Here is a 24,070-nt window from a genome sequence, read left to right on the forward strand (position 1 = left end):
GCACTACTTTATCCTGGCTGCTGTATACTGTAATACCGACGGTGACCACACCGGTATATAAGTGCTGTGGCAGAATTTATTGGGCAGATTCGCCCTGACCTTCGAATAGTAAAGTCCTGTTTAAGTTACTCTTGTAGTCTGTGTATTACTTCGCTATACAACCCACAGACTTTACATTGTCGACTCCCAGCTGCGGCCTCCTGTGCCGAATGACGTTTCAGAATCACACTCCAGAAATGCTGCTTCTTCCTGAAGCTCCTCGCTTATTGTGACCATCTTGTGCTCTGCAGTTTGTACAATATTTTGATTAAACAAGTTGCATCGCACAGCTGCAGAGCGACAATGATAACTTCATATGATCCCGAAGGCACTGCAGGAAGAAGCAATGACACTTTTGCCATCCCCACCGTTCTTGGAATTTGAGACTGATGGCTTCTCACAGCAGCACCGTTCAGACCAGAAGGGAGAGAATTTTGTTTGTGAGCAAATTATTGAAATTTATCATTTTGGTAGAATTCCCTTTAAAAAAATTACAGAATAATGCCCAAGATTATTACCAATACTTGTGATTACTGTATTGAATGTACAAAATTTTAATTTTTAATAAAACTTCTCAGTGTGGATTCTCTTGTCTGATTACTTGTAGACTGTTTTAGCAGCTTAAGTATTTGGGGAAATTATGTAAGTGACAGATTTAACAGCCTTTATATAGTGCAGCCTCATTAACTTTTCCTGTTTTTATTGAAAAAGCGGTTTTAAGATACAAATGAATTAAATGCTGATGGTCCGAATCTAGCCGGCAGTATGTTACTGGAGTTTTTTGAGGATGTAACTGGTAGAATAGGTAAGGGAGAACCAGTGGATGTGGTGTGTTTGGATTTTCAGAAGGCCTTTGATAAAGTCCCACATAAGAGGTAAGTGCAAAATTAAAGCACATGGGATTGGGGGTAATATACTGGCATGGATTGAAAATTGGTTAACAGACAGGAAACACAGAGTAAGAATAAATGTTTTTTTTCGGGGTGGCAGGCGGTGACTAGTGGGGTACCGCAGGGATCAGTGCTTGGGCCCCAGCTATTCACTATATATCAATGATTTGGATGAGGGAACCAAATGTAATATTTTCAAGTTTGCTGACGACACGAAACTGGGTGGGATTGAGAGTTGTGAGGAGGATGCAAAGAGGCTACAAGGCGATTTAGACAAGTTGAGTGAGTGGCAAATACATGGCAGATGCAGTATAATGTGAAGTTATCCACTTCGGTAGGAAAAACAGAAAGGCAGTGTATTATTTAAATGGTGATAGATTGGGAAATGTTGATGTACAAAGGGACCTTGGTGTCCTTGTACACCAGTCACTGAAAGCAAACATGCAGGTGCAGCAAGCAGTTAGGAAGCAGTATGTTGGCCTTCATTGCAAGAGGATTTGAGTACAGGAGCAAGGATGTCTTACGAGTTATTCAGGGCCTTGGTGAGACCACACCTGGAGTGCTGTGTGCAGTTTTGGACTCCTTACCTAAGAGAGGATATACTTGCCATAGAGGGAGTGCAGCGAAGGTTCACCAGACTGATTCCTGGGATGGCAGGACTGTCGTATGAGGAGAGATTGGGTTTTCTAGGCCTGTATTCACTGGAGTTTAAAAGAATGAGAGGGGATCTCATTGAAACGTATAAAATTCTGACAGGGCTAGACAGACTGGATGTAGGGAGGATGTTTCCCCTGGCTGGGGGGTCTAGAATGAGGGGTCACAGTCTCAGGATAAGGGGTAGGACATTTAGGACTGAGATGAGGAGAAATTTCTTCACTCAGACGGCGGTGAACCTGTGGAATTCTCTACCACAGAAGGCTGTGGAGGCTCAGTCACTGAATATATTTAAGAAGGAGATAGATAGATTTCTAGATGCAAAAGGCGTCAAGGGGTATGGGGAGAGAGCAGGAATATGGTATTGAAATAGAGGATCAGCCATGATCATATTGAATGGCGGAGCAGGCTCGAAGGGCTGAATGGCCTACTCCTGCTCCTAGTTTTCTGTTTCTATGAATTATATGCTGATGGTCTGAATCTAGTCGGCAGTCTGTTAAATAAATAACTTGTATTTGTAGAACACCGTGTCATGTCCTAAGGATGTCTTAAACTGCTTTACATCCAACAAATCACTTGTTAAAGTGCAGTCACTGTTGTTACAAAGGTGCCCAAGATCCCTGTTAAAAGTTCACGTCACTAAATATTCTCTCAGGTACAGTGGTGCTAGTCACTCCCGTAGGCAGTTTGAGCGTCATACGTTTAGGGGTGAGCCCATACTGCCCAATACCCATTGTGTCCGCGCCGGCCATCAAGCCCTGTCTATTCTAATCCCATTTTCCAGCACCTGGTCCGTAGCCTTGTATGCTATGGCATTTCAAGTGCTCATCTAAATGCTTCTTGAATGTTGTGAGGGTTCCTGCCTCTACCACCCTTTCAGGCAGTGAGTTCCAGATTCCAACCACCCTCTGGGTAAAAAAGTTTTTCCTCAAATCCCCTCTAAACCCCCTGCCCCTTACCTTGAAACTATGCCCCCTGGTTATTGACCCCTCTACTAAGGGGAAAAGATCCTTTCTATCTACCCTATCTATGCCCCTCATAATTTTGTACACCTCAATCAGGTCCCCCCTCAGCCTTCTCTTCTCTAAAGAAAACAACCCCAGCCTGTCCAGTCTCTTCATAGCTGAAGCGCTCCAGCCCAGGTAACATCCTGGTGAATCTCCCCTGCACCCTCTCCAATGCAATCACATCCTTCCTATAGTATGTTGGCATAACCAAAGGATGTTACAATAGTACCCCCTTGTGATCTGAGCTGGATATTCGTGTCTTTCCCAGAGGACCACACATGCCTCTCTATATTTTTCTGGAATGCTGACCAAGAAAACACTTGGTAAGATGAAAGCTAAATAACAATTGTTAAAACAGCTTTATTTCACAGACAGCAAATGAACGCACCGAGCAACAGTTACAATTGTATTTAAGTCAATCAGTGCACTTTGTCATTGAGTAATAATACAAAAAAAACATACTTTGCTTCCCCACACCACTGGATCGTCTTGCTTGACTTTAACTGGTAAACTTCTAACTGCTCTCGTGCATCCTAATCAACTGCCATCCCTGGCAGCTTCTGTACTTATTTTTATTTCTGTGTTTACAACTAGAGGGGAGGGCCGATGTCCGACGACTCCGGCCGAGCAGCTGGGATCAGGGACTTCCCAATACAATGAGCGTTTACTGATTACTGAGACAAGCTAACAAATTGCTTATTGCCTTTGGGGAAATGATTTCAATGCTTGATCTTTTAGCATTTTAACCACCTTTCATTTGTGAATACATTTTGCTTTAACCCCAACATAGATTCACTTCCTGCATAACTTTCAGCACCTGCTCCAGCCACAATGCACCTCCCCTTTAAGAGGTGCAGGCTAGCTTTAAGTGATGCATGGTGTTGTGTATGTAATAGGTATGTTACTTTAAACCTATGGCCAGGGCAGCACTGCTTTGTTGGGCGTAATGATACCGTAGTACTACTCCTGGCCATAGGGGTATAAATAGTACTGTGGGTACTGATCTCCCCTCAGTTTCCCGCCTGTTGTTATTAAGTAAAGACCTACGTTGAATCTTCCAAGCTGTCTCGTCATTATTGCATTAAGTATAGACACATACTTTATACTGGCGACGAGTAAGGTTCGAACTCACCAGTACACGGTGCAACAAAGGAACGGTAGCAGTACGGAGCGAGAAGGAGAGAGGCTTCTTACCAGCCAGCCTGCAGAGTCCAGCGTCGGCCGAAGGAGGCCGCCCAGCACTCCGGGTTCGGGAGGAGCGGCAGCAACAGAGCGAGAGAGAGAGGTTTCCAGCGGAGGCTGCGGCAGCTGAGAGAAGAGGCTGAACGGGCGCTCCAGCCACGGGGCAAAAGTCCACCCAGGGCCAGGTAAACTGAAATCCTTCCCGGGGAACGGGAGCTGCAAGGGCCAGAACGGGCAGGCGATCTGGGGAACAAATGGAGCCACAAGGACTAGCGGGCCACGAGAGGGGAAGGTCGTTGTTAATAGCGGCGGTGGCAATAACGGGAGCTGCAAGGGCCAAAAATAACGACGCTGGAGAGAGGTCATTGACAGCAGAGGGAGAAAAGGTGGGAAAACGCCATCTAGTGGAGAAAGCGGGAAAAGTTTTTTTTTCTCTTCAAAAGTTTAAAATGGCTAAAGAAGGTTGTTTGTCAGCATTTGTTGAGGACACAGAAGAGTGGGATGCCTATATCGAAAGGCATGAACTTTATTGCATAGTAAACAAGGTGGAAGATGACCGAAAGGTAGCAACCTTATTAAATTTTATGGGGGCAAGAACATACGGTCTGCTGAGGAATCTTCTTACTCCAGAAAAGCCAGCAGACAAAACGTACGCCCAAATTGTTGATACGTTAAGGGAACATTTAAACCCTAAGCCACCATTTATAGCGGAAAGGTACCGCTTCTACAGACACGACCAAAGGAATGATGAGTCGCAGGCAGCCTATTTAGCTGAGCTCAGAAGGTTGTCCAAACATTGCCAGTTTGGGGCCATATTGGCGGACGCGATCAGAGACAGATTTGTCTGTGGCATGTTAAATGAGACTACATGTAAACGGTTGCTAGCCAAGAAACAGCTCAGCCTAGATCAGGCGATTGAAATAGCATTGACCCACAAAGCAGCAGCACAGGGTGCTGCTCAAATACGACAAAACACAACCGGCTATGACACCCATGAGGTGACATTTCACAAAGGTAAATGCTACCGTTGTGGCAAAACCACCCACGACCAAAGTAATTGTTGGTTTCGTGATAAAATATGCCGGCAGTGTGGGAAAAAGGGGCATATAGCGAAAGTTTGTCGGTCTGGTACGAAACCCAATCGTGGGGGCAATCCGAGCAGTACCAAGGCAAGGACAAAAATACATAAGATGTCTGACAGTAGCTCAGACGAGTCACAGGAAGGCACAAAAGCAGAACCTAAAGGTCTGGGATGTCTCAAGTTATATGGTGTAGACAAAACGGAGGACCACAGCACAATGTGGGTTAAAATGAAGGTAGCAGGCGTCGAAGTTAATATGGAGCTGGACACAGGTTCAGCCCTATCAGTAATTAATGAACAAGATTATAACAGGCTGTTCAAACGCATTCCCTTAAAGGATACGGAAATTAAATTAAAAACATATACGGGACAAAAAGTTTACCCGAAGGGAAAAATGCAAGTAACAGTTAAATACAACGGCAGAAAAGTGCCAGGACTTTATTTATACGTCCTACCAAACGGTGGACCACCACTTTTGGGTAGGGAATGGATAAGAAAAATCCATTTCAACTGGAAGTCGATACACGAGTTAAAAGTAGAGACCACCACGGATGATACAACCATTACAAGCAGGCTGTCGAAACTATTGGCAAAAACGCCAGAGGTGTTCCAACAAGGGCTGGGGACCTTAAAGGACATTAGAGCAAAAATAACTATTGCTCAAGATGCAAACCCCAAGTTTTGTAAGGCCAGACCGGTGCCTTATGCCATTCGGCCAGCGGTGGAAGCAGAACTGGATGCCTTAGAGAGTGCAGGTGTCCTTACAAAGATTGAGTGGAGCGAGTGGGCCACGCCCATCGTCCCAGTTATAAAGAAATCTGCAAATAACACACCGGGGGAACCAAAGAAGGTTCGCATTTGCGGGGATTTTAAGATAACTATTAACCCAGTCCTGCACACGATACAGTATCCGCTGCCGCGGATAGAGGACATATTCGCATCGTTAGCTGGGGGTAGACACTTTACGAAGATTGACCTTTGTCAAGCTTTGTGGTAAACCACTGTTATTGTTGTTGTTGTTGTTGCACACTGTTGTACCTATGCATGCCTCAGCATGTCTCTGCTGGCTCCGCCCCTGGCTCCACCCACAGGCCCAGGTATAAAGGTGACCGCTCTGCAGCCCCCTGCCTTCTTGGAACCCAGTCAACCACGAGAGACATGCTCTGTTCTTTGCTAATAAAAGCCTTTAGTTACTCTCCTAACTCTCCGTCTTTTATGAGTAATTGATAGCGCATCAATTTTATTAGCAAAAACAAAATGTCGACAACAAACGCTGAGCAGCAGGCTGCTGCACCAAACGCTGAGCAGCAGGAGCTGCTGCGAGCCCTCAGACCAACATGCCTGGACCTAGACCCCCAAGAAGCGGGTTCGGCTACCAAATTCGCGCATTGGCTGCGTTGCTTCGAGGCCTACCTGCAAGCCTCAACTGTGACCCTGGACGAAAACAAGTTGGAAATCCTGGCCTCAAAGGTGAGCCACCAAGTTTATACAATAATCCAGGACGCGACGACCTACGCGGCGGCTATCGATCTGCTAAAAGGGCAATACGCACGCCCGGTAAATACGGTCTATGTCAGGCACCTCTTAAGATCCCACAGACAGCAGCCCGGGGAATCGGTGGAGGCCTTCCTACGGGCACTACGGATACTCAGCCGAGGCTGCGATTGCAAAGAAGTATCAGCCGCAGCACACACGGAGGGACTGATCCGAGATGCTTTCGTTGCGGGTCTAAGGTCCGACTACTCCCGGCAGAGACTGTTGGAAAAGGGAGAAATGGACCTGAGAAAGGCAGTGTCCCTCGCGCTCTCGCTCGACGCGGCCCACAGGAATATGGACGCCTTCTCCCCTAACCGCTCCGCAACGTGGACGCCACAACCTTGGGTCATGGGACCGCCACCTTCAACTGCTGCTGCGATGTCCAAGGCACAGAAATGTTATTTTTGTGGCCAGGCAAAACACCCCAGAGCACGCTGCCCGGCGAGAAATGCTACCTGCTCCGGCTGCGGGAAGAAAGGACACTATGTCAGTGCCGGCAAAGGTAAAACCGCTAACGCCAGCAGCGCCGCGTGTGAACCGTGGGGGCAGCCATCTTGTCCGCCATCTTGGGCTCCCCCAGCCGCGTGGGGATCGGGATCATGGGCGCCGCCATTTTGTCCGCCATCTTGGACGTCTCCAACTTCAACCACCGCCTCATCTGACGACCACATCGACTCGCTCGACCATACGCTGGCCTCCGTGACGCTGGACCAATCTCTCCCTCATCAACTGTCCAGGTCCATGATGGACATTACGGTAAACGGCCGCGCCACTACCTGCCTTTTTGACAGCGGGAGCACGGAGAGCTTTATCCACCCCGACACGGTGCGCAGTTACTCTCTCCCGGTCCTGCCGACGCGCCATCGGATCTCTTTGGCTTCCAAAGCCCAGTCAGCGGACGTCGGTGGCTACTGTGTAGTGACCCTTTCAGTAAGGGGCACAGAATACAAAAATTTTAAACTCCTGGTCCTGCCCCATCTCTGCGCTGCCATTCTACTGGGGTTGGATTTTCAGTGCCACCTTAAGAGTGTCACATTAGCATACGACGGACCCCTCCCCCCACTCACAGTCTGCAGCCAGCAGCTTTTAAATCGCCGGCCGCGCACCATTTGCAGCCTCTCCACCCTTAAAGTCCCCCCCCCCTCCTTGTTCGCTAACCTCACCCGCGACTGTAAACCCATCGCTACCAAAAGCAGGCGTTACAGTGCCGGGGATAGGAGCTTCATTAAATCCGAGGTAGCGAGACTCCTGAAGGAAGGGATTATTGAAAGTAGCACCAGCCCATGGCGAGCACAAATGGTGGTAGTGAAGACTGGCGAAAAACAGCGCCTAGTTATTGACTACAGCCAGACGATCAATCGCTACAGCCAGCTAGATGCATACCCACTCCCCCGCATATCTGACATGGTCAATCAGATAGCACAATACCGGGTGTTCTCGACGATTGATCTGAAGTCGGCATACCACCAGCTCCCCATTAGGGCTGAGGACCGCCAGTACACAGCTTTTGAAGCTGACGGTCGTCTCTACCACTTCCTCAGAGTTCCCTTCGGCGTCACCAACGGGGTTTCAGTCTTCCAACGGGAGATGGACCGGATGGTTGACCAGAACGCGCTACAGGCCACTTTCCCCTATCTAGACAACGTCACCATCTGCGGCCATGACCAGCAGGACCATGATGTTAATCTAGAGAAATTCCTCCGTACGGCCCAGCGGCTGAACCTAACATACAACAAGGACAAATGTATGTTTCGTACCAAGCGCCTTGCCATTCTTGGCTGTGTAGTGGAGAACGGAGTCATCGGCCCTGACCCCGACAGGATGCGCCCCCTTATGGAGCTCCCCCTCCCCCACCGCCAAAAAGCACTGAAGAGATGCCTAGGGTTTTTCTCGTACTATGCTCAGTGGGTGCCCAACTATGCGGACAAAGCCAGACCCCTCATCAAGTCCACCTCCTTCCCCCTGGCAGCAGAGGCCTGTGCAGCCTTCACTCTCATAAAAAGAGATATTGCGAGGGCCACGATGCACGCAGTGGATGAGTCCATCACTTTCCAAGTGGAGAGCGACGCATCCGACTTTGCCCTAGCTGCAACCCTTAACCAGGCGGGGAGACCCATGGCCTTTTTCTCAAGGACCCTCCAGGGCCCCGAGATTCGACACTCCTCTGTCGAAAAGGAGGCCCAGGCCATTGTGGAAGCTGTGCGACATTGGAGGCATTACCTGGCCGGAAAACGATTTACCCTGCTCACTGACCAGCGTTCAGTAGCTTTTATGTTTAATAATAAGCAGAGGGGCAAAATCAAGAATGACAAGATCTTGAGGTGGAGAATCGAACTCCTCCACCTACAATTACGATATCTTGTACCGGCCCGGGAAACTCAATGAGCCCCCAGATGCCCTATCACGTGGTACATGCGCCAACGCGCAGGTTGATAGACTGAAGACCCTCCACAATGACCTCTGCCACCCGGGGGTCACCAGGTTTTTTCACTTCATCAAATCCCGTAACCTGCCCTACTCCATCGAGGAGGTCAGGACCATGACCAGGAACTGCCAAATCTGTGCCGAGTGCAAACCGCATTTTTATAGGCCAGACAGAGCAAGCCTGATCAAAGCCACGCGCCCCTTTGAACGGCTGAGCGTCGATTTTAAAGGGCCCCTCCCCTCCTCTGACCGCAATGTGTACTTCCTCAACATAATTGACAAGTACTCCCGTTTCCCGTTTGCCATCCCTTGCTCAGACATGACCAGTACCACGGTCATTAAATGTCTGAATGACCTCTTCGCCTTGTTCGGTTTCCCTAGCTATATTCATAGCGACAGGGGCTCATCCTTTATGAGCGACGAACTTCGTCAGTACCTGCTCGCGAGAAGTATTGCTACAAGCAGGACCACCAGCTACAACCCCCGGGGGAATGGCCAGGTGGAAAGGGAGAATGCGACGGTCTGGAAGGCAGTCCTTTTAAACTTGAAATCTAAGGGCCTTCCGACCTCTCGCTGGCAGGAGGTCCTCCCTGCGGCGCTCCATTCCATTCGGTCACTGCTATGTACAGCCACCAATGCCACCCCTCATGAGAGAATGTTCTCCTTCCCCAGGAAGTCCACATCGGGGATCTCGTTACCGACATGGCTGACTTCTCCAGGACCCGTCCTACTGCGGAAGCACGTGAGGTCCCATAAGACGGACCCCCTGGTCGAGAGGGTGAGCCTCCTCCATGCCAACCCTCAGTATGCTTACGTGGTGTACCCGGACGGGCGGGAGGACACAGTCTCCATACGAGACCTCGCACCTTCGGATGCCCCCGAAACACCACCTTCGCCACCCACCACTACCCACGCCTACCCCCAGTACGCTTACGTAGCGTACCCGGACGGGCGGGAGGACGCAGCCTCCACACGAGATCTCGCACCTTCGGGTGTCCCTGAAACACTACCATTGCCATCCACCACTACCCACAACCCAACCCCGCTAGACGGCATGCCGCAGCCCCAGGACCCGTCATTGACCACCCAACCACTCAATGAGACGCCTGATTCAACGTTGGATGCTGCACCATCACCGCCACCACCACGACGATCAGGACGGCATACAAGGCCACCTGATAGACTTACTTACACGAACCTTTAGTACACTTCACCCCGCCGGACTCAATTTTAAACAAGGGGTGAATGTGGTAAACCACTGTTATTGTTGTTGTTGTTGTTGCACACTGTTGTACCTATGCGTGTCTCTGCTGGCTCCGCCCCTGGCTCCACCCACAGGCCCAGGTATAAAGGTGACCGCTCTGCAGCCCCCTGCCTTCTTGGAACCCAGTCAACCACGAGAGACATGCTCTGTTCTTTGCTAATAAAAGCCTTTAGTTACTCTCCTAACTCTCCGTCTTTTATGAGTAATTGATAGCGCATCAAGCTTATTTACAGATGGAGGTGGAGCAGGACTCGAAAAAGCTCCTAACGATTAACACACACAAGGGATTGTACCAGTACAATCGCCTGGTATTTGGTGTGGCGTCCGCCCCGGCAATATGGCAGAGGACCATGGAACAGGTCCTACAGGGCATTCCAGGAACGCAATGCTACCTGGATGACATCCTGGTGACAGGACAAACGGATAACGACCACCTCGCTAACCTGGAGCGAGTACTTCTGCGGTTACAACAATACGGACTCGGGGCGAACAAGCAGAAATGTGAGTTTTTCCAGGAACGTATCTCATACTGTGGTCACATTATAGATAAGGAAGGCCTGCATAAGTCCCCGGAAAAGATCGAGGCAGTAGTGAAGGCCCCGCCCCCTGAGAATGTATCTCAGTTACGATCATTCTTAGGCCTTATAAACTATTACCATAAGTTCCTCCCGAACTTATCGTCCATTTTACATCCACTAAATTCATTGCTGCAAAAGGGAGTCTCCTGGAATTGGGACGAAGCGTGTGAGGCTGCTTTTAAAAAGGGTAAACAACTCATTACATCAAAGGAAGTGCTCGCACACTTTGACCCAAAAATGCCAATGAGGTTGGCATGTGACGCCTCCCCGTACGGTATAGGGGCAGTGTTGTCACACAAATTTCCCAACGGGACGGAGAGGCCAATAGCATTTGCCTCAAGGTCGTTAACTACAGCCGAAAGAAACTATGCGCAAATCGACAGGGAGGCCCTCAGTCTGGTGTGGGGGGTAAAAAAATTCCACCACTACCTGCATGGGCAACGTTTCACACTACTGACGGATCATCAACCGTTGGTGTCGATATTTAATCCAACAAAAGGGGTGCCCCTGATGACGGCCCAAAGGCTACAGAGATGGTCACTGTTCTTAGGAGCACACCAGTACCTTATCGAATATAAGGGTACCAAACAGCATGGCAATGCGGATGGCCTGTCGCGGCTACCCTTGCCTGCCGAGATCGAAGAGATAGTACAGGACCCCGTGGCAATATATCATACGGCTGTTATGGAACACTTGCCCATCACCAGCCAATGTATCGAGCGGGAAACACGGAACAACCCGACATTGGCAAGGGTTTACGAATTAACCGTGAAAGGCTGGCCGGCGCAGGGTGACGCATCATTGCCGGCGTTTTCAGCAAGGAAGGACCAGTTGTCCGTCTGCCGGGGCACATTGATGTGCGGAGCCAGGGTGGTGGTCCCTCAAAAATTACAACATAAAGTGTTGCAGGACTTACACGAAGGTCATCTGGGGGGTGTCAAAATGAAAAGCCTCGCCAGAGCCTACGTCTGGTGGCCCGGCATTGACAGGGACATTGAGGAAGTAGCAAAAGCGTGCCAAGGGTGCCAGATGGTACAGAACGTACCACCACAAGCCCCACTACATCCGTGGGAGTGGCCCTCAACGCCGTGGCAAAGGATCCACGTGGACTTCGCTGGCCCCTTCCTGGATGCGATGTTCCTTATTGTAGTGGACGCCCATTCAAAATGGCCGGAGGTCATAAAGATGTCATCAACGACAGCCGAAAAGACGGTCGCAGTCTTAAGGACCATTTTTGCCCAAAACGGGGTGCCTGAGCAAGGCTGTTCGGACAATGGGCCACAATTTGTGGCAGAAGAATTTCAAGCATTCCTAAAAAGGAATGGAGTGCGACATTATACGTCCGCACCATATCATCCGGCTACAAATGGGCTGGCAGAGCGATTTGTGCAGACTTTTAAAAAGGCCATCAAGGCGATGGGGGAGGAAAGGTTGCCACTACAACACAAGGTGGACAACTTCCTATTCGCATACCGTAATGCTGCACATACGGTGACCAACCAGGCCCCCGCCGTCATGTTCTTTAATAGAAGGTTAAGGTCTCGCCTTGAATTGCTCAGACCAAACATTCGGAGAGATGTGGAAAACCGAGTATTTCGTAGGGCTCCTGACAGACAGACACGGAGCTTCGAGGTGGGGCAGCAAGTGTTGGCCCGTGATTATAGGAAGGAAAAGTGGCGGTCTGGTACGATAAAGGCCCACCAGGGACCCTTGATGTACACAGTTGAGACAGGGGAAGGCATAATCAGACGACATGCTGATCAACTTGTGGAGTCCAGAAACCCAACTGATTCACTACCTCAAACGTCTCAGCACATTGTTACAGCGGAATCATGGCCCAGCTCGTCGTTACAGAGGTCTCAGGATTGCGAGGAGTTCAGCACTCCAGTGATCTCCATGGCACAGGATGTGCCATCAGACACCGACGAGTCCAGCGATGAAGGGGTGACGGAAGTACCGCCGCCTACACCGAGACCGACTAGAGAAAGATGTTATCCTAGTCGAGACAGGAGGCCTCCTCAGAGACTGAATCTATAACATGTTTCTGTTTATATATATATAAGTAGACAACTCTTGATGTAAATATGTTATGTATATTGTGTTACCAAATGTTATTAGCCCTAGTTATGGGGCATCTATTGACTTAATTGCACGGGTACGTTTTAATTAAAAGGGGAGGAATGTTGTGTATGTAATAGGTATGTTACTTTAAACCTATGGCCAGGGCAGCACTACTTTGTAGGGCGTAGCGATACCGTAGTACCACTCCTGGCCATAGGGGTATAAATAGTACTGTGGGTACTGATCTCCCCTCAGTTTCCCGCCTGTTGGTATTAAGTAAAGACCTACGTTGAATCTTCCAAGCTGTCTCGTCATTATTGCATTAAGTATAGACACATACTTTATACATGGAAGTTATGATTTTGGGCCCCCTGCTGATGCGAGCAGCCAATGAACAGCACAATTAGTGCTGGCTGCAAGCGGAAATCATTGTAATGAGCGGGCAGCACGAAATTGGCATGCTGTCTATTTCAATCAATGGGCACAGGTTAATCACGGATTGTGATCCTGCGTCCGTTTTCGAAGGCTCCCCAATATAGCCCCCGCTATCTCTTGACAATGCAGTACTGCGCTGAAGTGTCGATCTAGATTATGTGCAAGTCTTGGAGTGAAGCTTGAACCCGTGATCCTCTGACTCAAAGGTGAGAGGTGCTACCAACTGAGCCAAGCTGTTTCGTTTACAAATGTCAAATCTTGCATTCATTGGAATATGGCTGCTACTCTCCCTAACCTTCACACACTACAGTAGTTTTCTATCCGCCTTTGATGTTGCAATGAACAACAGATGAAAAGGTGATCTGTTTTTTTTAATGAATTGGTGATGCAGTGGGTTGTAGCACTTACACTTTCTCCTTGGGGTTTAAATCCAGCTGTGATTGAGGAATGAAGGTTTCTTTTCTCTTGTTCAGTTTCTTGCATTGAAATCTCAACCTAGTTTGTATTGGCCATGAGCCACTGGCACAAAACGGTCCCTTATTTAGCACTAATTAGCCTTTCCATTCAGGGACACGACAGGGGTGGCTGATACTGGAAGTGGAAATTTTACACTGGCACAGTGGAGGGGAGGTTGAGATGCTGGGGCTGAGTAGAGGGAGTTTATGTCCTGTTATTTAACTGAATTGGAAGCGTTTGATGCTGAGTGCTTGAAATTTCAAATGTTCCATTTTCACAGTGCTAACAACCTTCACTTTGAGCACAAGAATTCTCCCAAACTTTTTTTTTTAAACTGCTTTCATAGCAGGATGTACATGTATGTCCACATGTGTGTATATATATATAAAACATATACACCAATGAGTTATTAGAGGGTAAAATCCAAACTATGGATGTGTCCAAAATGCAGAACTTCAGTTTGAGTGGTTAGAACACAAAATGGAAATTAAAAAGTTTGCAGTGCGATTGTGCTTTCATCTAACTTAGAGGAATTCTATCTTGTTGATCCAGTTGGGCATATTCCTGGAGCTTTCCTCACATATCCTCCTGACTCCAGCCCAGTCAAACAGTTTTTTTCCCTTCCCTCTCCAATATTTTTATAACTAAATAAATGAAAGTGTTCAAAGAAAATGAAAAAAAGCACACCACTTTTTAATGCCCCTATGATTTTTCTCCTGGGTTGCTCGCAGCTGTGTCCAGGAGGTTAACCTTTAATTCCTGGAGACTCCAGGCCAGTCCTGGAGGCTTGGCGACCCTATGTTGGCCCGACGCTGATGTACTGCAGCACTGAACGATAAAACCTTGGCTCTTGTCCCCCGATTCTCCGCAGTCCCGCCTACTCTCGGCTGCTTGGAAGGAACTAACCCCCGTCTCGTCTGCTGGAGCTTCGACTGGTCTGTGTGCAGATTTCAGAACCACCTCCTCAGTGTGACATTCCACCTCGCAGATAGGGTCAGAGGTTGTGAGTAATTAACTCCCCCATTTGTAATGTGACAGGAGGGAGAGAAGTTCTGCACAAAGGGCTGCATTTGCCGTCTGCTTCTGAACAGTGGTTTAAGGCACAAAATGGGCAACAACTCAAAGATGTTAAGCATAGCAATATCTCCATTTATAGTATTGAGGTATTTCAGTAGAATCTGCCTCCCTTTTAACTGTTCTCTCCTCCTGCCCAGTTGGGCTCTCAAATGTTCCATTCTCTTTCTGTCCCATCTCTGGTAATTTGATACTCCTTTCTAAGCTGTTTGTGTTTTCACAAATAGCCTGATTTATGTGAACGGGGGAAGCTTTTCTCCGTGAGTGTGTGTGTATAGCAATAAAAAGGCTCTAGGTCAAAAATATTCACTGAGTTTTGTCACCAACAGAATGTATGTCCCATTAGTTTATAAAAGGATAATTTTTCTTGTTGGGGGGGGGGGGAGGGTAGGTGTTAAGTGCTTCGGTTAATAGTTCTCATAACACTGTGGACTCTTACCCAGAGCTCACTGGATAAAAGAGAATCTTCTCTGGGCTGGATTCCTCCAGACATGTTACAACATTTGGCAGGAAAATAATTGAACGTGTAAAAGAAACCCTGAGGAAGAAAAGAAATAGAATGAAATAAGGACGTTAATGAACGTAAGATAAGAATTAAGAGCAGGAGTCGGCCATACAGCCCCTCGAGTCCAAAAAATCTATTTCTCACAGCCTTGAATATACTCGAAGACTCGGCATCCAATGGTTCAGGCTCAGAGCTGAACTGCATACCTGAAGCATTAACTTGTTCTCTCCACGGATGTTTCCTTCTGTTTGTATTTCCAGCATTGTCTGTTTCCGTTTGATGTCCAGCGTCTGCAGTATTTCCTTTTTAAAAAAAAAAAATTTTTTCTCATGTCAATGGAACTTGAAATTTTTCATCCCCCAAGTATAGCTCCGATATAACAACAGAAAACGCTGGAAAAACTCAGCAGGCCAGGCAACATCCGTGGAGCGAGAAACAGAGTCAATGTTATAGCTCCGATATATATTCCTGCACCAGTTAATATTACACAGTACAATTGCATAAAAATAGCACAATAAAATATTGCTTCTGAATGATGTGTGATGAATGAAAGAATAAATATTATGGTACAAGGATTCTGTGTTTTTTGAAGCCAATCCTTTTAAAATCAAAACCAGAGTTTAAATGAGCTTTTCAAGATGCAGTGAGTGAAACTGTCCACAAGGTGGCAGTCGCCATTTGATATCCACTTAGGATCCAAATGGGACTTTTCATTTTCTGGTTGGTCATCTACTGCCCAAGATGGTGGGTGTAATCTTACTCATTTTTGGAGTGCAATTTATTCTCTGTACAATTACAATTGCAATTCTCCTACATTACAAAAGTGACTGCACTTAAAAAATACCTCATTGGCTGTAAAGGCCTTTTGGATTTTCTGAGGTTATGAAAGAAACTATATAAATACAAGCTCTTTCTACAAATAGACGATCCAAATCTAGGTCTTTCCTCTCACAGTAGTCTTGTTAGCCACCTGATCCGAGCCTGCATAAATTACAGGGTTTTATGGTGGATTCATTTCTGAGCTCTTTGATAGAGACAGTAGCAGAAAGTCTTGGGTTGACATCAGTACAGTTACATACAATACTAGAGTTTCAAGCACACCAGATTGAGAGATCGAACAGGAGGAAAGGAGATTTGTAGATGTAGGATTATCTACTTTCAATGAATATGCGCGAGGCGGGGCGGGGAAGATTCAACAACAACAATAACTTGCCCAATGCACTTCACAGGAGCATTAGAAAACAAAATTTTGTCTGAGTCACATAAGGAAATATTAGGACAGGTGAAAAAAAGCTTGGTCAAAGAGGCAGGTTTTAAGGAGCGTCTGAAATGAGGAGAGAAAGGTAGAGAGGTGGAAAGGCTTAGGGAGGGAATTCCAGAGCTTAGGCCATAGGCAGCTGAAGGCACGGCTGCCAATGATGGAGCAAAGAAATTTGGGGATGCGGAAGAGACCAAAATGAGAGGAGCGTAAAGATCTCGGAGGGTTGTAGGCAATGTTCCTGCTAAGTCGCGCAGCAGTCTGGAGGTCCCGTGCAGGCCGCTCTCCGGCTTTTCATTGGAAGAAACCGTGCATGTGCGAAAATTTGCATGGACCGCGCAGCCCATTAAAGGGACCGCACACCAAAATAAAATTACAGGGATCATTGGTTGTGGGGCTGGAGGAGGTAACAGAGATAGGAGGGGCGAGGCCATGGGGGGATTGGAAAACAAGGAAACAAGAATCATACCAAAAACTGATAATTTAAAATTCTTGGTTTAGCTTAAAGAGACAATGATAATTTACAGTATCTCTGCTTGTTATTGTTTAAACTTTGAATGTGAAAACAATTATTTATATAAAGATTGATTGTGACAGTGCGAGCAATTTCATAATATCAAACCCCAGGATTGTCCCTCCTGCTTTACTGCTGAACCCTATTTCCCCCCTCCACCCCTACCACTGCACTGTTGCCGGTTTGCCCTTCTCCCCAGTACGACCTTATCCTCTGAACCACCTGGAGCTACGTCACTGGAGATCTGTGGCTATAAAATTCTAGATATATTAAAAATCTCATGTCTGTGCACAACTTCTGTCAACTTTTTGCATTATAAATTTCTGCACTCGCACTTATAATGAAAACTAGGTAAAGGTGGCACACTTTAATTGCACTATCTCTCTAGTTCATCCTTGTGCTCGTCCACGCCCTTCAACGTCTTTCCATTGAGTCCTGTGGAGATTTCCACGTTAAAATACCCACACTTACCTGAAACATTTCCCTGTAATGGCTGTAGGTGGTGCTCTAATTATTATAGAATATAATCTGATCACTAGTGTGATGCTCCTTGTAATACTGGAAATCATTACAGTGCTTTGGCATGTAGTTGCGAGCCTTCCACCAGTTGTCGCAGTCTAGCACAAGTCACCCAAGTCCTCCTTTCCAAAATAAATTCCTCTATTTTAATTCAAATTGATTTTTATTTTCATTCTCCAATCCCGTTGGCCTCCTGCTTGGAATGTGCCCCTCTGGCCCCAGTCCAGCCACCTCTGCTTGATGGCCGTCCTTGCCCCTGCTTCCATCTGTCGCCTGCTCCTCCGGCCCTGTTCTACCTGTTTCTACCGCACCTCGACACTCCCCTCACTGCCCAGGCCACACTTCAAAAGCCAGTTCCTGACCTTCACCAGAACCTGGCTTTTGAAGTGGGAGGGGTGGGTGCGGTGTTCCCTAAAGGACTACCCCACAACACTGGGGAATGGCCCGTTATTTAATAGATTGCTCAAGTTTTAATTGTCCCTTTTTCCTCCCCCTTCTACCACCTCCTGCTCCGAGTGGCCATTCCATTGCCCTTTCAATCTTCCTCCTGCCCCTTCCCACATCTCTCCCAGTCGCCCTGCATTCACCTCTACAAAAACTCAGCCTCTGGGCTGGATCCCTCCCCCCTTCCATGAGCTACAGCTCAAACTACTGGCCTGCACCATGCATCAGGCTCCCAGCACAAAATGCTGCCTTGCCCACCATCCAACCAAGCACCTGCCGTTCAAAAAAAGGCACGCACACACACAACAGTTAATAAGAGAAATAGACAAACTAGGAAATGAGGAGAGAGAGATCCAGAAATGAACAAGAACCAGAAGAGAAGAGCACACAATCAGCAGAGTGAGAGAGAGAAAATATATATCAACATATATATATACTATTCACAATATAATAACAATGATTTGGATGAGGGAACCAAATGTAATATTTCCAAGTTTGCTGACGACATGAAACTAGGTGGGATTGTGAGTTGTGAGGAGGATGCAAAGAGGCTTCAAGGTGATTTAGACAAGTTGAGTGAGTGGGCAAATGCATAGCAATTGCAGTATAACGTGGATAAATGTGAAGTTATCCACTTCGGTAGAAAAAACAGAAAGGCAGAGTATTATTTAAATGGTGATAGATTGGGAAATGTTGATGTACAAAGGGACCTGGGTGTCCTTGTACACCAGTCACTGAAAGAAAACATGCAGGTGCAGCAAGCAGTTAGGAATGCAAATGGTATGTGTAATGATCAGTAACATGTCATTCTAGAATGGTACACTAGGTGGAGCTGTATGTATATAAGAGTGGGGCTACCCATGAGGCAGTAGTCAAGATGGATGCCTGCACACTAGTCCACATGGCTGAATAAATGACTAGCTCAAGCTAGCTGTTCATAATGAAAACATCTATTTATTTCTGAACATAACATGGTACCAGGATTGGTACTATCTGCTGAATATTGTGAAATGCGACATGGAGAATTTGAAGCCACCGGAGGGTTTGAAACTCACGGGGAATGTCGACTGCAATTGGCGGACTTTCAAACAACAATTCGATCTCTATATTGCTGCCATCGGGTTTGGTACGATGCCAGACGCAAGGAAAATAGCGTTACTGCTCACGGTTGCAGGCCCGCAGGTGATAGAGGTATTTAATACGTTTGTATTTGATCAAGAGGAGGACAGAGGAAAAATGGACAATGTGCTAAAGAAGTTTGATACACATTGTTCTCCCAAAAAGAAGGAGACCTATGAGAGGTACGTGTTCCGTTCATGGACACAGCAGCAAAATGAGACTTTTGATAGCTTTGTGACCGATCTGAAACTGAAAGCACAGACATGTAATTTCTCTGAACTGAAATCATCCATGATTCGTGACCAGATTGTGTTTGGTATTCATCATAAAAAGGTCAGGGAACGTTTGTTGAGAGAAACCAAACTAAATTTGGAGGGTGCTGTGAAAATATGCCATGCCAGTGAGCTAGCTCGGCAGCACGCAAAGACTTTCAGTGAAATTAATAATGATGCGACTGTAATGAGTGACTGTGCTGCTGTCGGTGTTGTGTCCTACAAGGGGAAGAAACGTGGGCAGAACAGAAATGAAAAGCAATTGGAGGAAGGAATTTTTAATTGTAAACACTGTGGTTATAAACACCAGTCAAGACAATGCCCAGCATTTGGAAAAATGTGCACAAAATGTAATGGAAAGAATCATTTTGCCAAACTATGCTTTTCAAAAGTAAAAACAAAGAAAGGGCAACAAGTCAATGTGATTGAGGACACTGATTTAAGTGAGACATTTTTTGTAGGAATGGTGTCATGTGACAATATCGAAAAGGATACAGAAAATGTGCAGCCCTCAGGAATGGACAATGCTGAACATAAAATTAATGCAGTAAAAGAGGACAAATGGATGATGCCACTGCAGGTAAATGGAGCATTAGTTACATTGAAACTAGACACTGGGGCAAAAGCAAACTTAATCAGTATGAGTGACATTAAAAATATGAAAGAAAAGCCCAAAATACAGAAAAAGTCAGTACTACTGAAGAACTATAATGGACAGAAAATAGATAGCTTAGGTGTATGCAGACTTAAAGTGACAGTCAAAGACAAAGTGCATCATCTCATGTTTTCTGTTGTGGCTGAAGGACTTGATTCACTACTAGGTGACAAAGCTTGTGAGGACTTAGAACTGGTCAAGAGAGTCTACCGTATAAACTGTGCCATAAGCAGACCAGATGACTCGATGGATTCTGTAGTGAGTAATTTCCAGGATGTGTTCAAAGGATTTGGAGTTCTACCATTCAATTACAAGATCCAGCTAAAGGAGGATGCTCAGCCAGTGGTACATGCTCCACGGAGAGTTCCAGCACCCCTGCGTGACCGGCTCAAGAAAGAACTGGACAGAATGACCACACTAGGAGTCATCAGGAAAGTCGAAGAGCCAACAGACTGGGTTAACTCCATGGTATGTGTAAAGAAAAAGAACAATGATCTAAGAGTATGCATGGATCCAAAGGACTTAAATGCAAACATAAAACGTGAACACTACCAGATTCCCAAGCGAGAAGAAATCACCAGTGAAATATCAGGTGCCAGATACTTCACAAAGCTCGATGCCTCACAAGGATTTTGGCAACTAAAACTGGATGAAGAGAGCACCAAATACTGTACCTTCAACACACCATTTGGCAGGTATTGTTTCCTCAGAATGCCTTTCGGGATAATATCTGCATCTGAAATCTTTCATAGAGCGATGGAACACATAATTGAAGGTCTGGAAGGAGTTCGGGTCTATGTTGATGACATCATCATCTGGGGCTCCACACTGAAAGAACACAATGAGAGACTGACTAAAGTGCTACAGAACATACACCGGAATGGACTGAAGCTCAACAAAGCCAAGTGTCAGTTTGGCGTCCAGGAAGTCACTTTCCTAGGAGATAATCTATCTGGTAAAGGAATAGAGCCAGATATGGAAAAAGTAAATGCCATACTCAAAATGCCCCGACCCACTGACAAAAAAGGAGTGCTACGCATCATGGGGATGATAAACTTCATTGGAAAGTTCATTCCTAACTTGTCAGCCAAGACAGCCTGTCTGCGAGACCTGCTATATAAAACAAATGAGTTCGCATGGACAGAAAGACATGAACAAGAGTGGATGAACCTTAAAACAGTGCTGACAACCACACCTGTACTCACCTTCTTTGACCCAACAAAGAGAATCAAAGTGTCAACGGATGCATCAAAAGATGGCCTAGGTGCGGTCTTGCTACAAGCAGAGGGTGAAGATTGGAAGCCTGTTGCCTATGCCTCCAGGTCTATGACTGACTCTGAGTGTCGATATGCCCAGATTGAAAAGGAATGTCTAGGCTTGGTAGTTGGACTAGAAAAGTTCCATGGCTACATATATGGACTTCCCATCTTCACAGTTGAGACAGACCACTGCCCACTGGTTGCCATCATTAAAAAAAATCTGAATGAGATGTCTCCAAGGATTCAATGACTCATGATGAAGCTGCAAAAATATGACTTTGAACTGATCTACACACCAGGCAAACACATAGTCTTAGCAGATGCACCATCCCGAGCACCAACAATGAGTCATGTGAGCTCTACTGAGGAAGACGTGGATGTTCATGTGAGTATGGTCACTGCTGCGCTGCCTGCGTCAGACACAAAATCAAAGCAAATAGCAGAGGAAACAGTAAAAGATAGAGTGTTACAAACAGTAATAGAGAACATTCATCATGGTTGGCCAAAAGGTTCCTGTCCAAAGTACTATCACATCAGGTCAGAGTTGAGTGTCGCAAGTGGACTATTACTAAAGCAGAACAGAATAGGCATTCCACAGGCTCTACGTCAAGACATGCTCAAAAGGATTCATGAGGGACACCTCGGAATTGAAAAATGCAAAAGGAGAGCAAGAGACACTGTTTATTGGCCTGGCATAAGTAAGGACATTGAGAACATGATAGGCAAATGTGAGACATGTCAGAAACACCAAAACAAACAAGCAAAGGAACCAATGATAGTAGCTGACTTACCAACAGCACCATGGCAAAAGGTTGGTATGGACCTTTTTCATTTGAATGGTAAAGACTATCTAATAGTGATTGACTACTATTCTAACTATCCTGAGATGGCGCTGCTCTCAAGCACATCAGCAAGCAGTGTCATAATGCATGTTAAATCCATCTTCACCAGACATGGAATTCCCAGGATTGCCGTTAGCGACAATGGTCCGTGCTTCAACTGTAAGGAGTGGCAACAGTTTGCAGCACATTATGACTTTCAGCACATCACATCCAGTCCTCTGTATGCTCAGTCGAATGGTAAGGCAGAGAAAGGTGTTCAAGTTCTCAAACAGCTACTGAAGAAAGCGACAGAAAGCAAGTCTGATCCTTATCTCGCCCTGCTGAGCTACCGAGCCTCACCTTTAGACTCTGGTTCTTCACCTGCTGAACTCCTAATGGGTCGCAAGTTGTGCACCACGCTACCCTGCTGTGCAGAAGAAAAGCAGAGTAAGGAACTGAGACAGAGACTTCAACTGTTAAAGCTGAAACAGAAATCATACTATGACAAGTCATCCAAAACTCTGAAACCATTGACAAGGGATGATGTTGTCAAGATTGAGGATCCAGATGCATGGAACAGGAAAGCTACAGTTCTTGAGGAAGTAGGACCAAGGTCATACACTGTTAGAACTGAGGAAGGACAGATTCTCAGAAGGAACCGCCGTTCCCTCCTGAAAACACAAGAAACTATCCACGGGCAAATCGATGACAATGCCGCAACTGAATCTTGTCACTCACCACCAGAACAATCTAACACAAACACACATACAGGCTCTCATGAAAACACATCAGACTTACCTGTGCTGAGAAGATCCACACGTGAAGTAAAAAAGCCTGATAGACTTAATCTTTGAGTATAAAGTAAAGCTTTGAAAATGTGTTGACTGTTGTGAAAATGTTTATGTTTATAGAGCACTAACAAAAGTGTTACTGATATCATCTTTATCGTGTTTCTTGAAAGTTGATTGATATTGATTTTGTTTGACCTCAAAGAAAGGGGGATGTAATGATCAGTAACATGTCATTCTAGAATGGTACACTAGGTGGAGCTGTATGTATATAAGAGTGGGGCTACCCATGAGGCAGTAGTCAAGATGGATGCCTGCACACTAGTCCACATGGCTGAATAAATGACTAGCTCAAGCTAGCTGTTCATAATGAAAACATCTATTTATTTCTGAACATAACATGGTACCAGGATTGGTACTATCTGCTGAATATTGTGAAATGCGACATGGAGAATTTGAAGCCACCGGAGGGTTTGAAACTCACGGGGAATGTCGACTGCAATTGGCGGACTTTCAAACAACAATTCGATCTCTATATTGCTGCCATCGGGTTTGGTACGATGCCAGACGCAAGGAAAATAGCGTTACTGCTCACGGTTGCAGGCCCGCAGGTGATAGAGGTATTTAATACGTTTGTATTTGATCAAGAGGAGGACAGAGGAAAAATGGACAATGTGCTAAAGAAGTTTGATACACATTGTTCTCCCAAAAAGAAGGAGACCTATGAGAGGTACGTGTTCCGTTCATGGACACAGCAGCAAAATGAGACTTTTGATAGCTTTGTGACCGATCTGAAACTGAAAGCACAGACATGTAATTTCTCTGAACTGAAATCATCCATGATTCGTGACCAGATTGTGTTTGGTATTCATCATAAAAAGGTCAGGGAACGTTTGTTGAGAGAAACCAAACTAAATTTGGAGGGTGCTGTGAAAATATGCCATGCCAGTGAGCTAGCTCGGCAGCACGCAAAGACTTTCAGTGAAATTAATAATGATGCGACTGTAATGAGTGACTGTGCTGCTGTCGGTGTTGTGTCCTACAAGGGGAAGAAACGTGGGCAGAACAGAAATGAAAAGCAATTGGAGGAAGGAATTTTTAATTGTAAACACTGTGGTTATAAACACCAGTCAAGACAATGCCCAGCATTTGGAAAAATGTGCACAAAATGTAATGGAAAGAATCATTTTGCCAAACTATGCTTTTCAAAAGTAAAAACAAAGAAAGGGCAACAA

This window comes from Somniosus microcephalus, chromosome 27, assembly GCF_052327205.1.
Source record: "Somniosus microcephalus isolate GS21.2 chromosome 27, FLI_Smic_1.0, whole genome shotgun sequence".
Taxonomy (NCBI): Eukaryota; Metazoa; Chordata; class Chondrichthyes; order Squaliformes; family Somniosidae; genus Somniosus; species Somniosus microcephalus.